A 25093-nucleotide genomic window follows, 5' to 3' on the forward strand; every position below is an offset into this window, starting at 1 on the left:
ATCAAGTGATTCCAAAATCCCATCAGTATGGAGTTTCTTCATGCGCTTTACACCAATATGACCTAAACGGCAGTGCCACAAATAAGTTGCACTATCATTATTAACTTTGCATCTTTGGCTTCATTATTATGAATATGTGTATCACTACGATCGAGATCCAACAAACCATTTTCGTTGGTGTGTATGACCATAGAAGGTTTTTTTATTCATGTAAACAGAACAACAATTGTTCTCTAACTTAAATGAATAACCGTATTGCAATAAACATGATCAAATCATATTTATGCTCAACGCAAACACCAAATAACACTTATTTAGGTCAAGACTAATCTCAAAATAGAGGGAGTGTGCGATGGTGATCTTATCAACCTTGGAATCATTTCCAACACACATCGTCACTTTGCCCATAACTAGTCGGTGTTCATTCTGCAACTCCTGTTTTTAGTTACTACTCTTAGCAACTAAACCAGTATCAAATACTAAGGGGTTGCTATAAACACTAGTAAAGTACACATCAATAACATGTATATCAAATATACTTTTGTTCACTTTGCCATCCTTCTTATCCGCCAAGTATCTAGGGCAGTTCCACTTCCAGTGACCATTTCCTTTGCAGTAGAAGCACTCAGTTCCAGGCTTGGGTCTAGCTTTGGGCTTCTTCATGGGAGCAACAACTTGCTTGCTATTCTTCTTTGAAGTTCCTCTTTCTTTCCCCTTGCCCTTTTCTTGAAACTAGTGGTCTTGTTAACCATCAACACTTGATGCTATTTCTTGATTTCTACCTTCGCCAATTTCAGCATCGCGAAGAGCTTGGGAATTACTTTCGTCATCCCTTGCATACCATAGTTCATCACGAAGTTCTACTAACTTGGTGATGGTGACTAGAGAATTCTGTCAATCACTATTTTATCTGGAAGATAAACTCCCACTTGATTCAAGCGATTGTAGTACCCAGACAATCTGAGCACATGCTCACCAGTTGAGCGATTCTCCTCCATCTCTTTGCTATAGAACTTGTTGGAGATTTCATATCTCTCAACTCGGGTATTGCTTGAAATATTAACTTCAACTCCTGGACCATCTCATATGGTCCATGACGTTCAAAACGTCTTTGAAGTCCCGATTCTAAGCCGTTAAGCATGGTGCACTAAACTATCAAGTAGTCATCATATTGAGCTAGCCAAACGTTCATAACGTCTGCATCTGCTCCTGCAATAGGTCTGTCACCTAGCGGTGCATCAAGGACATAATTTTCTGTGCAGCAATGAGGATAATCCTCAGATCACGGATCCAATCCGCATCTTTGCTACTAACATCTTTCAACATAATTTTTCTCTAGGAACATATCAAAAATAAACACAGGGAAGCAACAACGCGAGCTATTGATCTACAACATAATTTGCAAAATACTATCAGGACTAAGTTCTTGATAAATTTAAGTTCAATTAATCATATACTTAAGAACTCCCACTTAGATAGACATCCCTCTAATCATCTAAGTGATTACGTGATCCAAAGCAACTAAACCATGTCCGATTAACACGTGAGATGGAGTAGTTTCAATGGTGAACATCACTATGTTGATCATATCTACTATATGATTCACGCTCGACCTTTCGGTCTCTGTGTTCCGAGGCCATATCTGTATATGCTAGGCTCGTCAAGTTTAACCTGAGTATTCCGCGTGTGCAACTATTTTGCACCCGTTGTATTTGAACGTAGAGCCTATCACACCCGATTAACACGTGGTGTCTCAGCACGAAGAACATTTGCAACGGTGCATACTCAGGGAGAACACTTTTATCTTGAAATTTTAGTGAGAGATCATCTTATAATGCTACCGTCAATCAAAGCAAGATAAGATGCATAAAGGATTAACATCACATGCAATCAATATAAGTGATATGATATGGCCATCATCATCTTGTGCTTGTGATCTCCATCTCCGAAGCACCGTGCTCGTGATCTCCATCTCCGAAGCACCATCATGATCACCATCGTCACCGGCTCGACACCTTGATCTCCATCGTAGTATCGTTGTCGTCTTGCCAACTTATTGCTTTTACGACTATCGCTACCGCTTAGTGATAAAGTAAAACTATTACATAGCGATTGCATCTCATACAATAAAGCGACAAACCATATGGCTCCTGCCAGTTGCCGATAACTCGGTTACAAAACATGATCATCTCATACAACACATTATATCACATCATGTCTTGACCATATCACATCACAACATGCCCTGCAAAAACAAGTTAGACGTCCTCTACTTTGTTGTTACGGGCTTAGCAAGAACCGTTCTTACCTACGCATCAAAACCACAACGATAGTTTGTCAAGTTGGTGCTGTTTTAACCTTCGCAAGGACCGGGCGTAGCCACACTCGGTTCAACTAAAGTGAGAGAGACAGACACCCGCCAGTCACCTTTAAGCAACGAGTGCTCCAAACGGTGAAACCAGTCTCGCGTAAGCATACGCGTAATGTCGGTCCGGGCCGCTTCATCTCACAATACCGCTGAACCAAAGTATGACATGCTGGTAAGCAGTATGACTTATATCGCCCACAACTCACTTGTGTTCTACTCGTGCATAGCATCAACGCATAAAACCAGGCTCGGATGCCACTGTTAGTGAACGTAGTAATTTCAAAAAAATTCCTACGCACAAGCAAGATCATGGTGATGCATAGCAACGAGAGGGGAGAGTGTTGTCCACGTACCCTCGTAGACCGACAGCGGAAGCGTTATCACAACGCGGTTGATGTAGTCGTACGTCTTCACGATCCGACCGATCACGTACCGAACGTACGGCACCTCCGAGTTCTACACACGTTCAGCTCGATGACGTCCCTCGAACTCCGATCCAGCCGAGTGTTGAGGGAGGTTTTCGTCAGCACGACGGCGTGGTGACGATGATGATGTTTCACGACGGCAGGGCTTCGCTTAAGCTCCGCAACGGTATTATCGAGGTGTAATATGGTGGAGGGGGCACCGCACACGGCTAAGAGATCTCAAGGATCAATTGTTGTGTCTCTGGGGTGCCCCCCTGCCCCCCTATATAAAGGAGCAAGGGAGGAGGAGGCGGTCCCTAAGGAGGGGGCGCACCAAGTGAGAGTCCTACTAGGACTCCCTAGTCTAGTAGGATCCACCTCCCATATGGAATAGGAAAAAGAGGAAGGGAAAAAGAGAAGAAGGAAGGGGGCGCCCCCCTTCCCTAGTCCAATTCGACCAGACCAAGGGGAGGGTGCGGTCACCTTGAGGCCCTTTTCCTCTTTCCCGTATGGCCCATAAGGCCCAATACGTATTCCCGTAACACTCCGGTACTCCGAAAAATAACCGAATCACTCGGAACCTATTCCGGTGTCCGAATATAGTCTTCCAATATCTCAATCTTTATGTCTCGACCATATCGAGACTCCTCGTCATGTCCGTGATCTCTTCCGGGACTCCGAACTACCTTCGGTACATCAAAACACATAAACTCATAATACCGATCGTCATCAAACGTTAAGCGTGCGGACCCTACGGGTTCGAGAACTATGTAGACATGACCGAGACTCATCTCCGGTCAATAACCAATAGCGGACCTGGATGCTCATATTGGCTCCCACATATTCTACGAAGATCTTTATCGGTCAAACCGCATAACAACATACGTTGTTCCCTTTGTCATCGGTATGTTACTTGCCTGAGATTCGATCATCGGTATCATCATACCTAGTTCAATCTCGTTACCGGCAAGTCTCTTTACTCGTTCCATAATGCATCATCCTGCAACTAACTCATTAGTCACATTGCTTGCAAGGCTTATAGTGATGTGCATTAACGAGAGGGCCCAGAGATACCTCTCCGACAATCGGAGTGACAAATCCTAATCTCGAATACGCCAACCCAACAAGTAGCTTCGGAGACACCTGTAGAGCACCTTTATAATCACCCAGTTACGTTGTGACGTTTGGTAGCAGACAAAGTGTTCCTCCGGTAAACGGGAGTTGCATAATCTCATAGTCATAGGAACATGTATAAGTCATGAAGAAAGCAATAGCAACATACTAAACGATCAAGTGCTAAGCTAACGGAATGGGTCAAGTCAATCACATCATTCTCCTAATGATGTGATCCCGTTAATCAAATGACAACTCATGTCTATGGTTAGGAAACATAACCATCTTTGATCAACGAGCTAGTCAAGTAGAGGCATACTAGTGACACTCTGTTTGTCTATGTATTCACACATGTATCATGTTTCCGGTTAATACAATTCTAGCATGAATAATAAACATTTATCATGAAATAAGGAAATAAATAATAACTTTATTATTGCCTCTAGGGCATATTTATTTCAGTATATGGGATTGACAACCCCTTTGTCACGTTGGTTGCAAGTTGGTGTTTTTTGTGCAGGTATTCAGTGGCTTGTTGCGTTGTCTCCTACTGGATTGATACCTTTGTTCTCAAAACTGAGCGAAATACTTGTGCTACTTTGCTGCATCACCCTTTCCTCTTCAAGGGAAAAACCAACGCAAGCTCAAGAGGTAGCAAGAAGGATTTCTGGCGCCGTTGCCGGGGAGATCTAGGCCAAGCCGAGACATACCAAGTACCCATCATAACTCTCATCCCTCGCATTACATTATTTGCCATTCGCCTCTTGTTTTCCTCTCCCCCACTTCTAAAACGATTTTTGAAAATATTTGCCTTTTCTTCGCCCCTCTTCTGTTCGTCTTTTCGTTTGCCTTGATGCCTTATTTGGCTCGTTTGCTCGTTTGGTTGGAATAATTGTGTATTTATTGCTAATCAGAGAACCTAAGATTTATGGATCCTCATCTGCTTGCCAATCTTTTTAAGAGATCCAATTATGATGAACCAATTGCTAGTGAGTTTTGTGCACTAGATTATCTTTATGAAGTTCTGCTTGAAATTCATGAATCTGAAAATTGTGATGAAGTACTTTATGAAGTGATTCACGATAGATCTTTGAATAAAAAGCATGATTGCAATGATTTTATTATAAATTCTATTAATGTCAATTGTGCTAATAATATGGAAAACCTAAGCTTGGGGATGCTAGTTTTGCTATGTCCACTACTTGTTGCAATGATCATGATTGGGGTGATTCTTCTTATGATCTTGAAAATTTATTTAAGCCCCATGATGAATATGAGATTTATAAGAATGTTTGCAATAATATTGAAAGTGGGTTTGGAAGAGTGTCGACTTTAGATCCCGCATATTTGGAGAATATTCAATCTTATGAATTTTTTGATAAAAGTGGGTTCGGAGAAGTCATGACTTTATTTTATGATAACCCCACTATTTCGGAAGAGTGTCAACTTTGCATGCACGTGGATCATGACGAGAAAATTTTATGTGATAGTTATATTGTTGAATTTGATTAAGATACCACATGTAATTATTATGAGAGGGGGAATATGGTTGTAGAAATTTTCATGTTACTAAATTACCTCTCGTTATGTTGAGATTGCGATTGTTTCTTTCTTCTTCCTTGCATATGCTAGATCTTGCTTGTCTTGCTAATTTGTTTTCCTATAAAATGCCTATGCATAGGAAGTATGTTAGAAATAGATGTGATTTTCATATGCTACATGATGCTCTCTTCGTGTTTCAATTGCTATCTTTTATGTGAGCATCATTGAAATTATCAATGCCTAGCTTAATGTGTCGGTGCAAAAAAGGAGGGGTCCTATTTTGTACCCCTTTACTTGTGCGCGGGCAGTTGAAGCCGCGCTTGCGGCCACACTTAGCGGGGCAGAGGAAGGAAGCAAAGCCACAAGACAACTAGAGCTGTGCTCGAGACCAGAAGCATGAAGAGCTTAGGGGCAAGGTGAAGCTCCCCCGGCAAGGTCCTTGCCGGGGCGGCCTTCGCGGCCCCGGCAAGAACCTTGCCAGGGCAACTTGACCAACGCCAGCAGGGCTGCCACCCTTGAGCCTGAGAGTTCCGACGCCCTCAACCACATTGGAACCAAAGCTCGGGAGGCGCCTCCGTGGTGGCATGTAGATCTTTGTGAAGACCAAGAACATACAAGACTAGATGAGAATCAGAAGACGGAGATCCTCGGCGAGATCCTTGCCGAGGATACCCACGAGACCCCTCGGCAAGACACTTGCCGGGGACGCCCACGACGCCGCGGCAAGACCCTTGCTGGGGCCTCGACAAGACTCTTGCCGAAGACATCTGCGGGGCCACAGCCAGGCCCACATCTGCCAAGACTCCACCGCCGTTCCCATGCAGCTGCCAGTCCACCAACTAGGCGAGCACCTGCGTGGCGACGTGCGGCCTCTAGGACAACATAGCAAGCACCTGCATGGTGGCATGCAGATCTTCATGAAGACTCTGCCACCACACCAACTCAGCAGCCAGCCAGCCAGCGTGGCGCTACACGCCTTGTCAGCTCGGACGCGTGTGGAAGCCAGGCGAGGCGGCGACAGCTGGGATGAGCTTCCTTGCCATCCCCGATAAAGCAAGAAGGGCACGTCGGCAGCGCATTAAATGCGTTTGTCCCACGGTGCCAGAAGATAGACTCGACTATTGTACAACTTTCCACCTCCTGCGTGCCACTGTGGCAGCCCCTTTTGACTATAAAAGGAGGCCCGTGGCGTACTGAGGAAGGATTCGGATTTTTGGACCCTGCATGCTTTGTAGCCAGTCCAAGAACACCAGATAAACATAAACCAGCAGGAGTAGGATATTACGCATCACTTGCGGCCCGAACCTGGATAATCCCCCTGCGTTGATCTCTCAATCCCGCTCTTTCCAAAGCCCCGCGCCCGGCAACCGTAGCAAAAGGGATTCCTCGTGATCCCGTAGGTGTCGTTTCCCTCGACATCTTTGGCGTGCTAGGTAGGGCGCGCGAGCTGTGAAAATCTAGTTTCGAGGTTAGCACACCGACTTCATCATCACCATGGCACCCAAGAAAAAGGGCATCACAGCGATCGGCTCATCCGGGGCCGGCCCGTCCGCGCCGGCGCGAGCAGGCGGCCGGGTGCCCACGGATGGGGCCGGAGACGTGGCCCGCGAGCATCCACGACATTCTGGCGATCGGAGCCAGGCGAGCGGCGTCGTCCGAATCCGAGACGACGAGCCACGTGCCGCTGGGTCTGGGGGCGGGGTCGTGCTACCCACGGGCGACGCAGCAGCCTCTACGGCACCCCAGCTGGCGCCCGCATCGCGCCGTTCCCAGGCCACGTGTGATGAGCAACACCGCGATGCCGGAGCCCTCAGGCACTGCCGCGGAAAGAGCCATGTGCGCCACTCGCAGGACGAACCACGCCGACGTGCGTGCTCAGACGCCGGTGCAGGCGGCGCGCGACTGCGAGACCGCAACAGAGCCCCTTCTAACCCGGTTAGAAGTCGGAGCGCATCACGGTCTACGCAGATTTTGCCGCTGCCTACACCAGCAGAAGCGCTGGCGTGCGTGCAGCTGCTCCTCGACTTCCCCCCTGCTACGGAGAAGATCGGCGAGTCGAGAGCCACCATCCGAAGCCTTGTCAGCTTCGCCAACAAAGATGAGCCGCTCCCAACGGGACCCTTGCACCGGCGTCCTGACGAGCCGGTGCATGCCGGCAGTGGGGGGACCAGAGACACTGCGACCACGGTGCACTCTACCCCCCCCCCCCCCGCACGGCCGCGACAACAGCCATCGGCCCATCGACCCGACGTCGGTGACAACGTTTCCACAGCGTCATCCGACCCGTGAACCCGCCGCGACCAACGTCAAGTCCTTCGGGAACGGGCCCAGGAAGACACTCGAACTACCATCGAACGACGACGGGAGATGCGCCATCAGTCAGATTGGCATGCGGGGCCTACTATGGACCACCCGGCGCCGGGGGGCCCCGGCGACCTGCCTTACGAGGGGGGTTGTCCAGCCTTTACCCGAGAGCTGCGGCAGTTCTAGTGGCCCTCCCACCGCACGTTCAAGCCTGATGTTGGCGAGAAGTACAACGGCAAGACCCACCCGTCGGAGTTCCTCATCATCTACACCATCACGATGCAAGCTGCTAGAGCTCGCGACGACAAAGTGCTTGCCAATTACTTCCCATTGGCACTCAAACCCAACGTCATGTCGTGGTTGATGCACTTGCCAGTGGATTCCATTTCTTCTTGGTCGGATTTGTGTCATGAGTTTGTTGGCGCCTTCACTGGAGGCCACCAAGCTCATGGCCAGGCAAGCGATTTGCACATCATCCCCCAGAAAAAAGGTGAAAACCTGCGCAAGTACATACAGAGGTTCGGCTGGGTGCAGCACAACATCCAAGATGTTCATCCCGCCGCCGTTATCAGCGCATTCCATCAGAATGTGCACGACTGCAAGATGCGTGAAGAGTTGGCGATGAACAAGGTCATGGATGTGGCCGAACTTTATGTTCTGGCCGATAGATGTGCTCGAGCTAAAGAGGGGAGGAAGTACCCCGGCGAGGACGCCGGTGCAGAAACCGACTCCACAGACGAAGACACCGCCGCCCCGACAAAGAAGGGTCGGCGCCGCAACAGGAAGCGCAAGGGCAAGACTGTGCTTGCCGTTGAGGGATCCGGCGAGCTCGTTATAACATCCCAAATTTCCCATTTGGAATGTTTTACAATTGTAGCTAAGCATCTATGCTTATTGCTTGAATTGAGTGACATTTGAATTATTTCAGAGGCTTTTGAGTTTGTTGGAATTTGGATTCAAATTGGCAGTTGAATTTATTTCAAACAATGCCTGACAAATACTTGAGCAAAAGTATGAGAGGAGTAAACATGACACTCCAAAAATGTCAGAAGAAAAATATTGCCAAAAAGTTTGAATTTAAATTTGAAATTTTATTTGGGATTTCCAGAAAATTGTTTTTTTTAGTTTGAGTTTTACCTCTGAAAAATGTCCACGTTGTAGGATTAATTCCCCTGAGAATTTTGATATATATATATGTCCTATATAAAAATAATATATATTTTTTTCCTTCCTCTAATTCAAAAAAAAAGAAAGCCCCAGGCGCCAAGCCAACCGGCCCAGCACCAGGAGCCAGCCAGCCCAGCCCACCGACGCCCGAGCCGGCCTGCCCCAGCGCCCGATGCCCGAACCCCCTCCCCGATCGGTCGCCCGTCCTCTCTCCCTCTCTCTCTCTCACTGACGCGGCCCCACCTCTTCTTTCCCCTCGCGCACGCACGCCGCACCGGAGCACGCGCAGAGCGCGCCGACCGCGATCTTCTCGGGATCGCGATCCCGCGTCGCCCCCTCTCCAAGTCCATGTCCTATAACCCTCGCTCTCCTCTCTCGAACCCCCTAAAACCCTAGCTCCAAACCCACCACAGCGCCGCCCTCGCCTTCGCATCTCGCCGCCGCCACCTCGGTTCACCGCCACTTGTCGCCGGTGAGCACCCCCTGCCCTTCCCTACTACTCCACCGGAACCGCCGCTTCCACGCGCACCCCCCTGACACCATCTACCTGCCCAGGAGCCCCCGAAGCCGTCGCCCCTGACCTCGTTCGCCGCCCGCCGGAGCTGCAGAGCACCGGGCTCTGCACCGCCTCGTCCCCGCCGCTCCAGTCGCCCCCGAGCTCCACCGAGACCACCCTCGACCTCGCCACGCTCCGCCGCATCTCCCCGACGTCGCCGCCGCCGCCCAGGACCACCGGAGCAGCCGCGCCGTCCACGCCCGAGCCGCCGTTGTCCGTCGCCGTCGTCGCCACACTGTAAGTCGCCGGAGCCGCCCTCCACCGTTCGATCTGCAATCTACGGAGTAGATTAGAAGTAGTGAAGGGTTAGGTTTATTTGTTTAGATCGGTTTTAGTTTCGGTTTAGATCGGTTTATTTTATGTTGTGGTTTAGTTGGACGGCCGACTGGTTTATTTCTGTTAGCCCGTGGACGCGTTGGATTATTAAACGCTTAGGCGCTGTTTACTTTTAGAACGCTCACTGTTTCGGCCCGTTAGCGCGTTAGTTTTTTTTATTTTCGTTTCTGTTTTAAAACAGAATAGTTCCAATCTTGAAAAATCTATATCTTTTAGGTTATTTATTATTTTTAGTTGATTCTTTTTTTGTTAGTTTGCAAATTTGTTGTAGTTTCTGTAGAAAATAGGTTTAGCCATGTTTAAATTATTAGAAATAGTTTTATATTAGATTTAGACAGATTAGTTTTTCTGCCATAAATTGAGTTAGGATTATTATTTTTTAGTGATTCTTTTTTCTACTGCTTAGTTTTGACCATGCCTAGCAGTAGGAACTTGTTTTGGTATTTTAGATTTAATAAACAATTAGTTTTAGGTCGAAATCAAGTTTTTCTTGTTTATTTAGCTAGCTACTGTTTTCCTACTGTTCTAGTTAGTAAATAATTTTATTTTTGTTATGTTATAGTTTATTTTAGATTAGTTTCTGTAGCTACAGAGGATGAACTTTTATTTACAGTAGAATAATTTTATTTTATTTTCTTTGCTAGGATTGTTTTAGGCATAATAGGAGTTCTATAATAGCTTTTGATGTGATTCTTTTTGCTCCTAGTTTGTATGATGTTTTTCCTTCTGTTAGTTAGCAAAACCAATGCTTAGGTTCTGTTAAGAAAAGTTTTAGTTGTGTAAAACTATTTCTTAGTTGTTGCTTGATATGATGAAAACCTTGATTTGCTTTCTCCGAGTTTTTTCTTTGGTTTTGGTTTGAGTGCTTGGGTGTTTTACTTCAACTTGCTGTTATGTTATATTGTGCTATACTTATTTGTGCTATTGTTTGACTCGGTAGAATTTCCGGAGTGCGAAGCCTGCTATTACGAGTCGCTAGCTTTCGAAGACCGTCAGCCAGGCAAGTCATTTGATCATGTTTTTACAATACCTATGATTTTATTGCATTAGAGTTATACCTCCCCACCATGCATGCAGTAGGAGAATTTTGTTAAGTTATGTTCTTAAGTAGTATCATGAGGTAGGATGAACCCTTCTCCCTTGTTACCAATGCCCGGGACGATGTAGTTTATTTTGCTATGCTCGTAGACGGGGTTGGTTGAGTGATTCATAAGGGAGATGTGAGAGTCAAGATGATGACAACCCCATGACGTCAAGCTCAAGATGGACTTCAAAATTCACTACTGGGTGGAGGACGGTTGACGGGCACCCTGGAGAAACCAGCGGATGGCCGGGATGCATGGAGAAGCGCCATGACATCTTGCGGAAAGCTTCACCCAGCCACGAAGAGACGGATGGATACCCCATTGACCGGAAGCTTACCTGTGCAGCCGCAAGCCATTATGGGCTCTGGCTTGGTTGACCCTAGGCGTGACTCTGGCCGGACGGTGCTACGAGATGTAGAAGAACGGTAGGATTGGATGGGCACCGGCAGTGGCCCAGAGGAACTCTTCGGAAGACCCTGTTTCGTTCGTCCCGTCTTCAAACACCAGGCAGTGCGAAGACTTAAAAGGAGGGAACGATTCTTGCGGGTAAAGTGCACAAACCTCTGCAGAGTAACAACCTAATCGATTAGCCGTGTCCCCGGTTACGGACAAATGAGCCTCTGGAATTGGAGTATTTCGGATATCTCAACACTGAACTTAATAAATTAATTGAGGGGGTTATTTAATAATTGGGAATGAGACATTGGTTGGCGGAACCATCTCAATAACTACCAACATTTTGTAGTAATTGCAAACAAGTCCTTGTTGTAGGGAAAAACCGGCTTTTTCGCAAAACAATGAAACTTAGAGCCCCACAGCCAAATTGCATATAGTATTAGTAATTTTATTGTTGTTCTCTCTTCATGACTTGCCGGCATATTCAAAATGCTGACCTACACGGCTGCAACGTCTTATGTTGCAGAGGAGTTTTCCGATCAGGAGTGAGGCTACGATCCACGCTTGGCGATTGCCCTATGGAGTCGGATGGACTCGCTATTCGTCTACGCTTCCGCAGCTTTATTTAGTTTATTTCTCATGAGTTGGCCTTCGGCCGAATTTATTATGATGTAATAAAGACTCGATATGAGAATCGTGTAATAAATTCAGGTGTGATTGAACTTTGAATCTTTGCATCAATGTACTGTGTGTGCCAGCATGATCTTGGGATGGTACAGCTACACAGAGACTTGACCGATTTCGGTCGGGTCGTTACAGAGATGGTATTCAGAGCACACGCTGACCGTAGGACGTAACCCCTAGGATCGGAAAGCCATAGGAAGAGACTATTTTATTTTATGTCCTTATCATTCCGTAATTCTCCCCTGTTCATTTCTGACTTCTCTCCGATTTTCAACATTCTAGATGGCCGCCGAGTTCACCCCAGTTCTGCTACCGGAGTTTTGCCAGCCAGATGAGACGATGCTTCTCGGCAAGAAGCTGGTTCAGATCGTGAAGAAGCTGAAGATTGCCCTGCCCTCAATCACCGGGAAGCCTATCAATGCACTTCCGACGGATACCCGCTACAGGATTATGGTGCACATTCCAGGGAGGACCTTCGGAGGACATTCAGAGCCCATTGACTTTGAGTTTACCGATTTCACTTGGATCCTCGGAAGAGACATGGCGATTTATCGTGCACTTGGACATCTCCGAGAAGAGTACAGGGCCGAGCTCGACCCATCAGACCTCGCCATGATTTCTCGCAGAGCTAGGAATGGAGATATCATCCGTACCGTAGAGGACGACTCCATTCTTTCATATGTCCAAGACTTGGAGAGTCTCATCAGGAACCGGGAAATCCAGACGCGCCGAAACTCGAAGGTACACAGGAGGTTGTTGTTCCGTGAACTGGAACTGGAGGAGAAAGCACGCGCGGACTTCCTTGAACATGAAGAAGAAGTCAAGGATTTTATGGAGAGAATCGAGGTCCGGGATAAATATATTGCCACACTGGAGGAGAAGATAGACCTGGGAGAAGACCTTTTTCCGAGTGGAGATGATGGACCTCTCGTGAGCAATGACCAGGATTATGAAGAGAGCTCCACCGAAGGAAGCCGCAAGAGGAGACGCCGCACCAGAGGACGCCGCACCGGAGGACGCAAGAATAATTGATGAAGACATTTAGTCGACCGCCATGTTATTTTATTTTTTTCGTCGATCAGTTAGGCCGTTATTTTGATTAGTCGTGAGATTTTTGTAATCCCAGATTGAACCTTGTTTGAGATGAATGAATAAATGATTGGTGTGATTATGATTGTGCATTCATATGGGTAGTGCTATTTTCTCATTAGACCCTTGTTCTATTCTAATTTCTCATCCACTCCAAAACACCAGATGCCTCCGAGACGTGACCCCGGTTTCAACTTTCCGCCGGAGCTCACCCAGCTGATCCAGCAGCAGAATGCCCTGATGCAGATGCTCATCCAGAACCAGAATAACAACAACAACAATCCACCGCCACCACCCCCTGTTGACAACTTGACACGCTTCCTAAGGCTGAATCCGCCAGTGTTCTCTAGCAGCACTGAGCCGATTGTGGCCGATGATTGGCTCCGCAAGGTCGGAAGGGAGTTAGCCACTGCTGGATGCACAGATGCAGAGAAGGTGCGCTTTGCCGCACATCAGCTTGATGGACCTGCAGCTTCTTGGTGGGAGAACTACACCGCCACTTATCCGGCCGCCACCGTGACATGGGCTGAGTTCCAGCAGGCCTTCCGCACCGCTCATGTCTCAGCTGGAGCCATGAGTCTGAAGAAGCGTGAGTTCCGCAACTTACGCCAGGGGAACCGTACTGTGGGGCAGTACGTGGATGAGTTCAGCAAATTATCTCGCTATGCCCCAGATGATGTGGCCACAGATGCCGCAAAGCAAGAGAAGTTTCTCGAGGGACTCAATGATGAGCTAGGAATGCAGCTAATGGTGGCTACCTTCAACAACTACCAGGAGCTGGTAGACAAGGCCACCATACTTGAAGGCAAGCAGCAGCAGATTGATAGCCGCAAGCGGAAATATGGCCAGGGAAAGTACAACTCCGGAGCTCAGCAGAAGCCCCGCTATACCCCATACTCAGGAGGACATACCCATCACACCCATGGAGGACATAATCATGGAGGACATAACCATGGAGGGAATGGGAACAATCGCAACCACGACAACAACTCCAAGTCAGGCAATGGAGGCAATGGCAACCAGCACCGTCCTGCTCCGGCTCAGAAGGATCTGAGTCATATCACCTGTTTCAAGTGCCAGAAGACAGGACACTATGCCACCGATTGTCCGGAGGCCAAGCAGAGGAATGGAAACGGCAACGGCAATGGAAGCTCAGCAAAGAAGCCCAACCCTTTTCTCGTGCTCAGGTGAATCACCTTGACGTGGAGGACGTCTATGATCAGCCAGACACTGTGGTTGGTAAGTTTTTATTAAATTCACATCCAGTATTGGTACTCTTTGATTCCGGTGCAACGCATTCATTCATATCAAGGGTAGTTGTGGAAAAGTACGGGTTGCCCATTAGAACCCTTAGAACCCCGCTTCAGGTCACTTCCCCAGGAGGAGAGATGACGGCAGGCTTAGGCTGTCATTCGACCCTCAGCATCGGAAACCATGATTTTCCCGCAGACCTCATAGTATTGGAATCCCAGAGTTTGGATGTAATTCTCGGCATGGATTGGTTGACCAAGTTTGAAGGAAACATCGACTGTGCTCGCAAGACGATTTTGCTCACCACCCCGGAGCAGAAAAGGATCAAGTATGTATCCAGACGCACACCGATGAAGAATCGGGTGAATTCCCTCACGGGTGTTGTTCAGGAGGAAGTGCCCGTAGTGCAAGATTTTCCTGATGTGTTTCCAAAGGAATTACCATGAATGCCACCGGACAGAGACATTGAGTTTTTGATTGAGTTATTGCCCGGCACAGCCCCAATATCCAAGAGACCCTATCGGATGCCCCCGAATGATTTGGAAGAGATCAAGAAGCAAATTAAGGAGCTGTTGGAGAAAGGATATATTCGCCCAAGCTCGTCACCTTGGGGAGCCCCAGTTCTTTTGGTAGAAAAGAAGGATGGAACCCTGAGAATGGTTGTGGATTATCGTTCATTGAACAATGTGACCATCAAGAACAAGTACCCTCTGCCGATGATTAATGATTTATTTGATCAACTAGTTGGAGCCAAGGTATTCTCCAAGATCGATCTTCGATCAGGGTATCATCAGTTGAAGATTCGTGAACTGGATATACCCAAAACAGCTTTCACCACCAGGTATGGTTTATATGAGTATACCGTCATGTCATTCGGATTAACTAATGCCCCTGCGTATTTCATGAGCATGATGAACAAGGTATTTATGGAATATCTGGACAAGTTTGTCGTGGTGTTCATCGATGACATATTGGTTTTCTCCAAGAGCGAGGAAGAGCATAAGGAACATCTGCGTCTAGTTCTGGAGAAACTCCGGGAACATCAGTTATATGCCAAGTTCAGCAAATGTGAATTTTGGCTAAAGGAAGTCGGATTCCTCGGACATGTTATTTCAGGAGAAGGAATAGCAGTCGACCCCACCAAGGTCGAATCGGTCACCAACTGGCAGTCCCCCACCTCAGTCAAGGAGATCCGCAGTTTTCTCGGACTCGCAGGATATTATCGGAGGTTTATTGAGAATTTCTCCAAGATTGCCAAGCCCATGACTGAGCTGTTGAAGAAGGAAGCCAAGTACATTTGGACCGAGGATTGTGAAGCCAGTTTTCAGGAGCTGAAGAAACGTCTGGTTACAGCCCCAGTGCTAATTTTGCCGGACATACACAAGGATTACCAGGTATATTGTGACGCTTCTCGTCAAGGACTCGGAGGAGTGCTCATGCAGGAAGGAAAAGTTGTAGCTTATACCTCCAGACAGCTACGACCTCACGAGATGAATTATGCCACACACGATTTGGAGTTAGCAGCCGTAGTGCACGCACTCAAGACCTGGAGACATTTCCTCGTCGGAAACAGTTGTGATGTTTACACGGATCATAAGAGCCTGAAGTATATTTTCACGCAGAAGGAATTGAACCTCAGGCAGAGGAGATGGCTTGAATTGATCAAGGACTATGACATGAGATTGCATTATCACCCAGGGAAGGCAAATGTTGTAGCAGATGCCTTGAGCCGTAAAAGTTATGTGAACACCCTCATAGCTGGAGGATTACCTCAGGAATTAACCGACGATCTCAGAGAGCTCCGACTGGAGATAGTACCGAGAGGATTTGTCGCCACCTTGGATATACAGTCCACTCTGACCGAAAGAATCCGTGAAGCCCAGAAGACAGACAAGGAAATTGCAGAGATAAAGGAAAAGATGTGTAACGGAAAGGCGAAAGGTTTTCGTGAAGATGAGCACGGAACTTTATGGTTTGAGGATCGCATCTATGTGCCTAATGACCCAGAGGTCAGGAAGTTAATTCTTCAGGAGGCCCATGATTCACCATACTCGATTCACCCAGGCAACACCAAGATGTATCTGGATTTGAAGGAAAGTTTCTGGTGGACAGGTATGAAGAAGGATATTGCCGAGTACGTAGCAGTATGCGATGTTTGTCAGCGAGTAAAGGCGGAACATCAGAAGCCGGCAGGGTTACTTCAACCTTTGCCGATACCCGAGTGGAAGTGGGAAAAACTTGGAATGGATTTTATCACAGGATTACCGAGGACCCGTTCAGGTTATGATTCTATCTGGGTAGTGGTTGATCGCTTGACCAAGGTAGCTCATTTCATTCCTGTGAAGACCACATATACCAACGCTAAGTTAGCCAAGATATACATGACCAGGATCGTATGTCTGCATGGAGTTCCGAGGAGTATCGTGTCAGATAGAGGAACACAATTTACCTCAAAGTTTTGGAATCAGTTGCATGAAACTTTGGGAACGAGGCTGGAGTTCAGTACAGCTTTTCATCCGCAGACAGATGGACAAACCGAGAGAGTCAACTAGATTTTGGAGGACATGTTGAGAGCCTGTGCGCTAGACTATGGGTCTAGCTGGGATGACAACTTGCCATATGCAGAGTTCTCGTACAACAACAGCTATCAGACCAGTCTGAAGATGGCCCCTTTCGAAGCTCTATACGGAAGGAGGTGTAGAACACCATTGCTGTGGGATGGTGTTGGAGACCGAAAACTTTTTGGTCCCGATCTTATCAGAGACTCCGAAGAGAAGGTCAAGCTGATTCGAGATAGACTCAAGATAGCACAGTCGAGACAGAAGAGTTATGCCGACAGTAAACGCAAGGAGATAACGTATGAAGTTGGAGACCGAGCATATCTCCGTGTGTCCCCACTTCGAGGAATCAAGAGGTTCGGTGTTAAAGGAAAGTTAGCACCCTGGTTTATAGGCCCCTATAAAGTCCTCGAACGCAGAGGAGAAGTCGCTTACAAGCTGGAATTGCCGGAAGGATTGTCCGGAGTTCACGATGTCTTCCATGTTTCTCAGCTGAAGAAATGCCATGCTGAGATGGCCGAAATTCCGTTGAGAGACACAGTGCCCCTAGAGGCCATACAGCTCGACAGTGACCTGACTTATAAGGAGAAACCCGTCCGAATTCTCGAGACTGCAAACAGAGTCACCCGCAGCAAGATCATCAAGTTTTGCAAGGTTCTGTGGAGTCATCATTCCGAGGAGGAAGCCACCTGGGAGCGAGAAGAAGACCTCCGCCGAGACCACGCACACCTATTTGCTAGCCAACCCGAATCTCGAGGGTGAGATTCATCTTAAGGTGGGTAGGTTTGTAACATCCCAAATTTCCCATTTGGAATGTTTTACAATTGTAGCTAAGCATATATGCTTATTGCTTGAATTGAGTGACATTTGAATTATTTCAGAGGCTTTTGAGTTTGTTGGAATTTGGATTCAAATTGGCAGTTGAATTTATTTCAAACAATGCCTGACAAATACTTGAGCAAAAGTATGAGAGGAGTAAACATGACACTCCAAAAATGTCAGAAGAAAAATATTGCCAAAAAGTTTGAATTTAAATTTGAAATTTATTTGGGATTTCCAGAAAATTGTTTTTTTTTGAAGTTTGAGTTTTACCTCTGAAAAATGTCCACGTTATAGGATTAATTCCCCTGAGAATTTTGATATATATATGTCCTATATAAAAATAATATATATGTTTTTTTCCTTCCCTCTATTTCAAAAAAAAAGAGAAAGCCCCGAGCTGGCCAGGCCAACCGGCCAAGCACCCAGGAGCCAGCCGGCCCAGCCCACCGACGCCGAGCCGGCCTGCCCCAGCGCGCCCGCACGCCCGAACCCTCTCCCGATCGGTCGCCTGATCCTCTCTCCCTCTCTCTCTCTCTCACTGACGCGCTGGCCCCACCTCTTTCTTTCCCCCTCGCGCATGGCACGCCGCACCGGAGCACGCGCAGAGCGCGCCCGACACCGCGATCTTCTCAGGATCGCGATCCCGCGTCGCCCCCTCGTCCAAGTCCATGTCCTATAAGTTCCCCTCGCTCTCCTCTCTCGAACCCCCTAAAACCCTACGCTCCAAACCCACCACAGCGCACGCCATCGCCATTCGCATCTCGCCGCCGCCACCTCGGTTCACCGCCACTTTCGTCGCCGGTGAGCACCCCCTGCCCTTCCCTACTACTCCACCGGAACCGCCGCTTCCACGCGCACCCCCCTGACACCATCTACCTGCCCAGGAGCCCCCGAAGCCGTCGCCCCTGACCTCGTTCGCCGCCCGCCGGAGCTGCAGAGCACCGGGCTCTGCACCGCCTCGTCCCCGCCGCTCCAGTCGCCCCCGAGCTCCACCGAGACCACCCTCGACGTCGCCACGCTCCGCCGCATCTCCCCGACGTTGCCGCCGCCGCCCAGGACCACCGGAGCAGCCGCGCCGTCCACGCCCGAGCCGCCGTTGTCCGTCGCCGTCGTCGCCACACTGTAAGTCGCCGGAGCCGCCCTCCACCGTTCGATCTGCAATCTACGGAGTAGATTAGAAGTAGTGAAGGGTTAGGTTTATTTGTTTAGATCGGTTTTAGTTTCGGTTTAGATCGGTTTATTTTATGTTGTGGTTTAGTTGGACCGGCCGACTGGTTTATTTCTGTTAGCCCGTGGACGCGTTGGATTATTAAACGCTTAGGCGCTGTTTACTTTTAGAACGCTCACTGTTTCGGCCCGTTAGCGCGTTAGTTTTATTTTCGTTTTTTCGTTTCTGTTTTAAAACAGAATAGTTCCAATCTTGAAAAATCTATATCTTTTAGGTTATTTATTATTTTTAGTTGATTCTTTTTTTGTTAGTTTGCAAATTTGTTGTAGTTTCTGTAGAAAATAGGTTTAGCCATGTTTAAATTATTAGAAATAGTTTTATATTAGATTTAGACAGATTAGTTTTTCTGCCATAAATTGAGTTAGGATTATTATTTTTTAGTGATTCTTTTTTCTACTGCTTAGTTTTGACCATGCCTAGCAGTAGGAACTTGTTTTGGTATTTTAGATTTAATAAACAATTAGTTTTAGGTCGAAATCAAGTTTTTCTTGTTTATTTAGCTAGCTACTGTTTTCCTACTGTTCTAGTTAGTAAATAATTTTATTTTTGTTATGTTATAGTTTATTTTAGATTACTTTCTGTAGCTACAGAGGATGAACTTTTATTTACAGTAGAATAAATTTTATTTTATTTTTTGCTAGGATTGTTTTAGGCATAATAGGAGTTCTATAATAGCTTTTGATGTGATTCTTTTTGCTCCTAGTTTGTATGATGTTTTTCCTTCTGTTAGTTAGCAAAACCAATGCTTAGGTTCTGTTAAGAAAAGTTTTTAGTTGTGTAAAACTATTTCTTAGTTGTTGCTTGATATGATGAAAACCTTGATTTGCTTTCTCCGAGTTTTTCTTTGGTTTTGGTTTGAGTGCTTGGGTGTTTTACTTCAACTTGCTGTTATGTTATATTGTGCTATACTTATTTGTGCTATTGTTTGACTTGGTAGAATTTCCGGAGTGCGAAGCCTGCTATTACGAGTCGCTAGCTTTCGAAGACCGTCAGCCAGGCAAGTCATTTGATCATGTTTTTACAATACCTATGATTTTATTGCATTAGAGTTATACCTCCCCACCATGCATGCAGTAGGAGAATTTTGTTAACTTATGTTCTTAAGTAGTATCATGAGGTAGGATGAACCCTTCTCCCTTGTTACCAATGCCCGGGACGATGTAGTTTATTTTGCTATGCTCGTAGACGGGGTTGGTTGAGTGATTCATAAGGGAGATGTGAGAGTCAAGATGATGACAACCCCATGACGTCAAGCTCAAGATGGACTTCAAAATTCACTACTGGGTGGAGGACGGTTGACGGGCACCCTGGAGAAACCAGCGGATGGCCGGGATGCATGGAGAAGCGCCATGACATCTTGCGGAAAGCTTCACCCAGCCACGAAGAGACGGATGGATACCCCATTGACCGGAAGCTTACCTGTGCAGCCGCAAGCCATTATGGGCTCTGGCTTGGTTGACCCTAGGCGTGACTCTGGCCGGACGGTGCTACGAGATGTAGAAGAACGGTAGGATTGGATGGGCACCGGCAGTGGCCCAGAGGAACTCTTCGGAAGACCCTGTTTCGTTCGTCCCGTCTTCAAACACCAGGCAGTGCGAAGACTTAAAGGAGGGAACGTTTCTTGCGGGTAAAGTGCACAAACCTCTGCAGAGTAACAACCTAATCGATTAGCCGTGTCCCCGGTTACGGACAAATGAGCCTCTGGAATTGGAGTATTTCGGATATCTCAACACTGAACTTAATAAATTAATTGAGGGGGTTATTTAATAATTGGGAATGAGACATTGGTTGGCGGAACCATCTCAATAACTACCAACAATTTTGTAGTAATTGCAAACAAGTCCTTGTTGTAGGGAAAAACCGGCTTTTTCGCAAAACAATGAAACTTAGAGCCCCACAGCCAAATTGCATATAGTATTAGTAATTTTATTGTTGTTCTCTCTTCATGACTTGCCGGCATATTCAAAATGCTGACCTACACGGCTGCAACGTCTTATGTTGCAGAGGAGTTTTCCGATCAGGAGTGAGGCTACGATCCACGCTTGGCGATTGCCCTATGGAGTCGGATGGACTCGCTATTCGTCTACGCTTCCGCAGCTTTATTTAGTTTATTTCTCATGAGTTGGCCTTCGGCAGAATTTATTATGATGTAATAAAGACTCGATATGAGAATCGTGTAATAAATTCAGGTGTGATTGAACTTTGAATCTTTGCATCAATGTACTGTGTGTGCCAGCATGATCTTGGGATGGTACAGCTACACAGAGACTTGACCGATTTCGGGTCGGGTCGTTACACTCGTCGCCGCCAAAAAGGCCAAGGCTGACGACCCCGGCAAGGAGGTTGCCAGGTGTGCCGCCTGCTTGGCCCTGGCGGCCGCCGGCAAGCCAGGAGGCTCCGACAAGCAGTACTACAAGATCCACCACACCAAGGGCCATGACCTCCAGAATTGCCGACAGGTTGAGCTGCTTGCAGAAAAGCAGAAGGCTGAATATGAAATGCGAGACAAGGAGAAGGGTCAGGATGGTGCTGAGGGATCCGGCAAGAAGCATGGCGGCCAAGGGGGTCGCCGTGGCAAAGATAACCAACAAGACAGGCCCGCTCGGGGCCACGACAAGAAAGAGGAAGATGATGATCACGACGACGACCACGAGTCAGGCGAGCATGAGTTCCAGAAGGTTACAGAGGCCATGTGCGTCGACGGAGGCGCCTCGTTGCACACCTCACACCGCCAGCGGAAGCAGTGGGCGCATGAGGTCACTGCGGTAGAGCCATCATTCGATGCCCAGAAGCCCCTGAAGTTGTCCCGCACACCCATCGTTTTTGACACCGAGGATCACCCTGATCGCACAACTGCAGTCGGGTGTTTGCCATTGTTGGTTTCACCAACAATACGCAACCTCAAGGTGACCAAAGTGCTGGTTGACGGTGGGGCTGGTCTGAATTTGATCTCGCCCGCTGTGATCAAGAAGCTGCAGATTCCTGATGGAGATCTCGAGGAGACGGGCACGTTCCAAGGGGTCAACCCGGGAAGGAGTCAGCCGAAAGGTAAAATCATGCTGCCCGTTACGTTTCGGGGGTGAGCTGAACTACAGGACGGAGAAGATCGTTTTTGATGTTGCCGAGATCCCCCTACCGTACAACGGGATCCTTGGCCGCCCAGAGCTGGCCAAGTTCATGGTAGCGTCACACTACGCCTACAACACATTGAAGATGCTGGGGCCGCTGACCATCATCACCGTCCCCTCTGACAAGAAAGACACGCTCATCTGCGCCGACCAACTCTACCGAGAGGCAGTTGCAGTAGCTGCCACCAGGGCACTTGCTCCTGCCATTGAAGCCCCGGGAAGGAAGAAGGCCGGTAAGACCTCTTGCACCCACTCCGGCAAGCGCACCTCTTCGGAGTGTTGTGCTCCCGTTGAGGACGTGCCAGAGAGCTCCACCGGCAAGAGCAAGAAGTCCAAGTCTGCACCACCAGAAACCAAGAAGGTGTCCGTCAAGGAGGACGGCACAGGTGGGCCTTTCACTATAAGCTCACAGCAAATAGGAAAGCGCGCTCGTCGCCTTCCTGCGGGCGAATGTCGATGTATTTGCATGGCAAGCATCTGACATCCCCGGCGTTCCCAGGGAGGTGTTTGAGCACCATCTTGTTGTCTGTCCTCGCACGCGGCCCGTCAAGCAGAAGGTCAGGAAGCAAGCTTTGGAGTGACAAGAGTTCATCATTGAAGAGATCAGGAAGTTGGAGGCGGCAGGCCTGGTAAGAGGAGTACTCCACCCCACGTGGTTGGCCAATCCGATGGTGGTGCATATGGCAAATGGGAAATGAAGGCTGTGTATTGACTACACGGACATCAATAAAGCCTGTCCAAAGGATCCTTTCCCTCTGCCACGCATCGACCAGATTGTAGACTCCACTGCCGGGTGTGACCTGCTGTCATTCCTCGATGCCTACTCAGGATACCACCAGATCTTCATGATGAAGGAAGACGAAGAGAAGACTGCGTTCATCACCCCATGTGGTACGTATTGTTTTGTATGAATGCCTTTCGGGTTGAAGAGCACTGGTTCAACATTTGCCTGAGCAGTCCAAATTGGTTTTGAGCCCCAGCTACATAGAAATATGGAAGCTTATATGGATGACATAGCGGTCAAAACCAAGGACAGGGCCACGCTCGTGCAAGATTTAGAAGAAACATTCACAAATATGCGCAAGATCAACCTCAAGCTCAACCCAAAGAAGTGCGTGTTTGGTGTCCCCTCCGGCAAACTTCTCGGGTTCTTTGTGTCTCAACGCGGAATCGAAGCAAATCCCGGCAAGATCAAGGCGATCGAGCAGATTGAGGCACCAAAACGGATCAAAGACGTCCGTAAGCTCGCCGGCTGCGTTGCTGCCCTGAGTAGGTTCATCTCCAAATCTGCTGAGCGCGCCCTCCCCTTTTTCAAAGTTTTGAAAAAGGCGGGTCTAGTAAAATGGACTCCGAAGGCAGAGGTAGCACTGCAAGATTTGAAAAGGTACCTCTCCTCCACGCCAATACTAGTCGCGCCTAAACCACGGGAGCCATTGCTGTTGTACTTAGCAGCAACGAATCAAGTGGTCAGTGTTGCGCTGGTGGCGTAGAGGGAACTTGAGGGAGAAGTAGCAGTTGCAGCAGAGCCGTCGGATGGCGAGCCGGGGTCCTCCCTGGCAGAGCCTGACGCCGGCAAACCAGAACCCCCGGCAAGGCCCGGTCCCGGCGAGGCAGTGTCTCAGCGGATGGGCGAAGTGGGACAGAAGAAGAAGATGGTGCAGCACCCAGTGTATTTTGTCAGTTCCCTCTTGCAGGGGGCTAGGTCAAGATATTCTCGAATGTAGAAGCTGCTTTTCGGCCTCCTCATGGCCTCGAGAAAGCTGCGCCACTATTTCCAAGCGCACGAGATCACCGTCGTCACCCGCCTCCCTTTGCAACGGATTTCGCACGACCCAGATGCGACAGGGAGGATTGTGGAGTTGGCATTGGAGCTGTCGAGCTTTGGCCTCAGGTTTGAAACTACTTCAACGATCAAGAGCCGAGCTTTGGCAGAGTTCATAGCAGAGTGGACCCCGCAACGCCCGACGAGGAGATTCAAGAGACCACCCTTCCCGGCAAGGAGACGAGCAGTGAGTGGGTTATGTACTTTGACGGAGCTTTCTCACTCCAAGGTGCTGGTGCTGGCGTGCTACTCGTCGCACCCACCAGAGAGCACCTCAAGTACATAATCCAGATGCACTTTCCCCAGGAAAAGTCAACGAACAATACGGCGGAGTACGAGGGGTTGCTTGCTAGTCTCAGGATCGCGGCAGACCTCGGAATCAAGAAGCTCATCATCAGGGGTGATCCGCGGCTCATCGTCAAGCAAGTTAACAAAGATTACCAGAGCCCGTTGATGGAGGCCTACATGGATGAAGTGAGGAAGTTGGAAGAACATTTTGACGGCCTACTGGTAGAACATGTTCCCCGAGTGGAGAACAGCATTGCCGACGACCTGTCGAAACGCGCTGCCCTCAAGTTGCCTGTGGAACCAGGTACCTTTGTACTTCAGTTAATACAACCATCCATAGAGCCATCAGCAGGGCAGAACAAGCGAAGGAAGACAAGCCCTGGCAAGTACCTTCCCGCCAAGCTCCCAGGAGCCGCCGGCAAGGAGGCTGCCGGGTACCCCAAGCTTGCTGAGGGGCAACTACCTTCGACGGGGCCCCAGGCCCTGACCGTAGAGGCAGCTGCCCCTGCGGCCGAAGATGTGACTTTGGTCCTTGCCGTCGAGCCCCAGGCTCTGGCATGGGTGCAGCCCACCGTCCGTTTCCTCTAAACAGGAGAGCTCCATGAGGAGCAGGAAGAAGCAGAGAAAGTAGCCCGTCGGTCCAACATGTACCAGTTTGTGGATGATACCCTGTATAGAAGGAGGCCGAACGGAGTCAGGCTGAAGTGCATTCCTCAAGAGGACGAACTAGAGCTGTTGGCAGAGATACATGGAGGTATGTGTGGCTCCCACATAGGGTCAAGGGCCCTTGCTGGCAAGGCATTCCGGCAAGGTTTCTTCTGGCCCACAGCCCTTCAGGATGCAGCTGCGCTAGTAACCAAGTGTGAAGCATGTCAGTTCCATTCGAAGAAGCTTCATCAACCAGCTCAAGCCCTTCAAACAATCCCTCTCTCCTGGCCATTTTCGGTCTGGG

Source organism: Triticum aestivum, chromosome 6D (assembly GCF_018294505.1).
Source record: "Triticum aestivum cultivar Chinese Spring chromosome 6D, IWGSC CS RefSeq v2.1, whole genome shotgun sequence".
NCBI lineage: Eukaryota > Viridiplantae > Streptophyta > Magnoliopsida > Poales > Poaceae > Triticum > Triticum aestivum.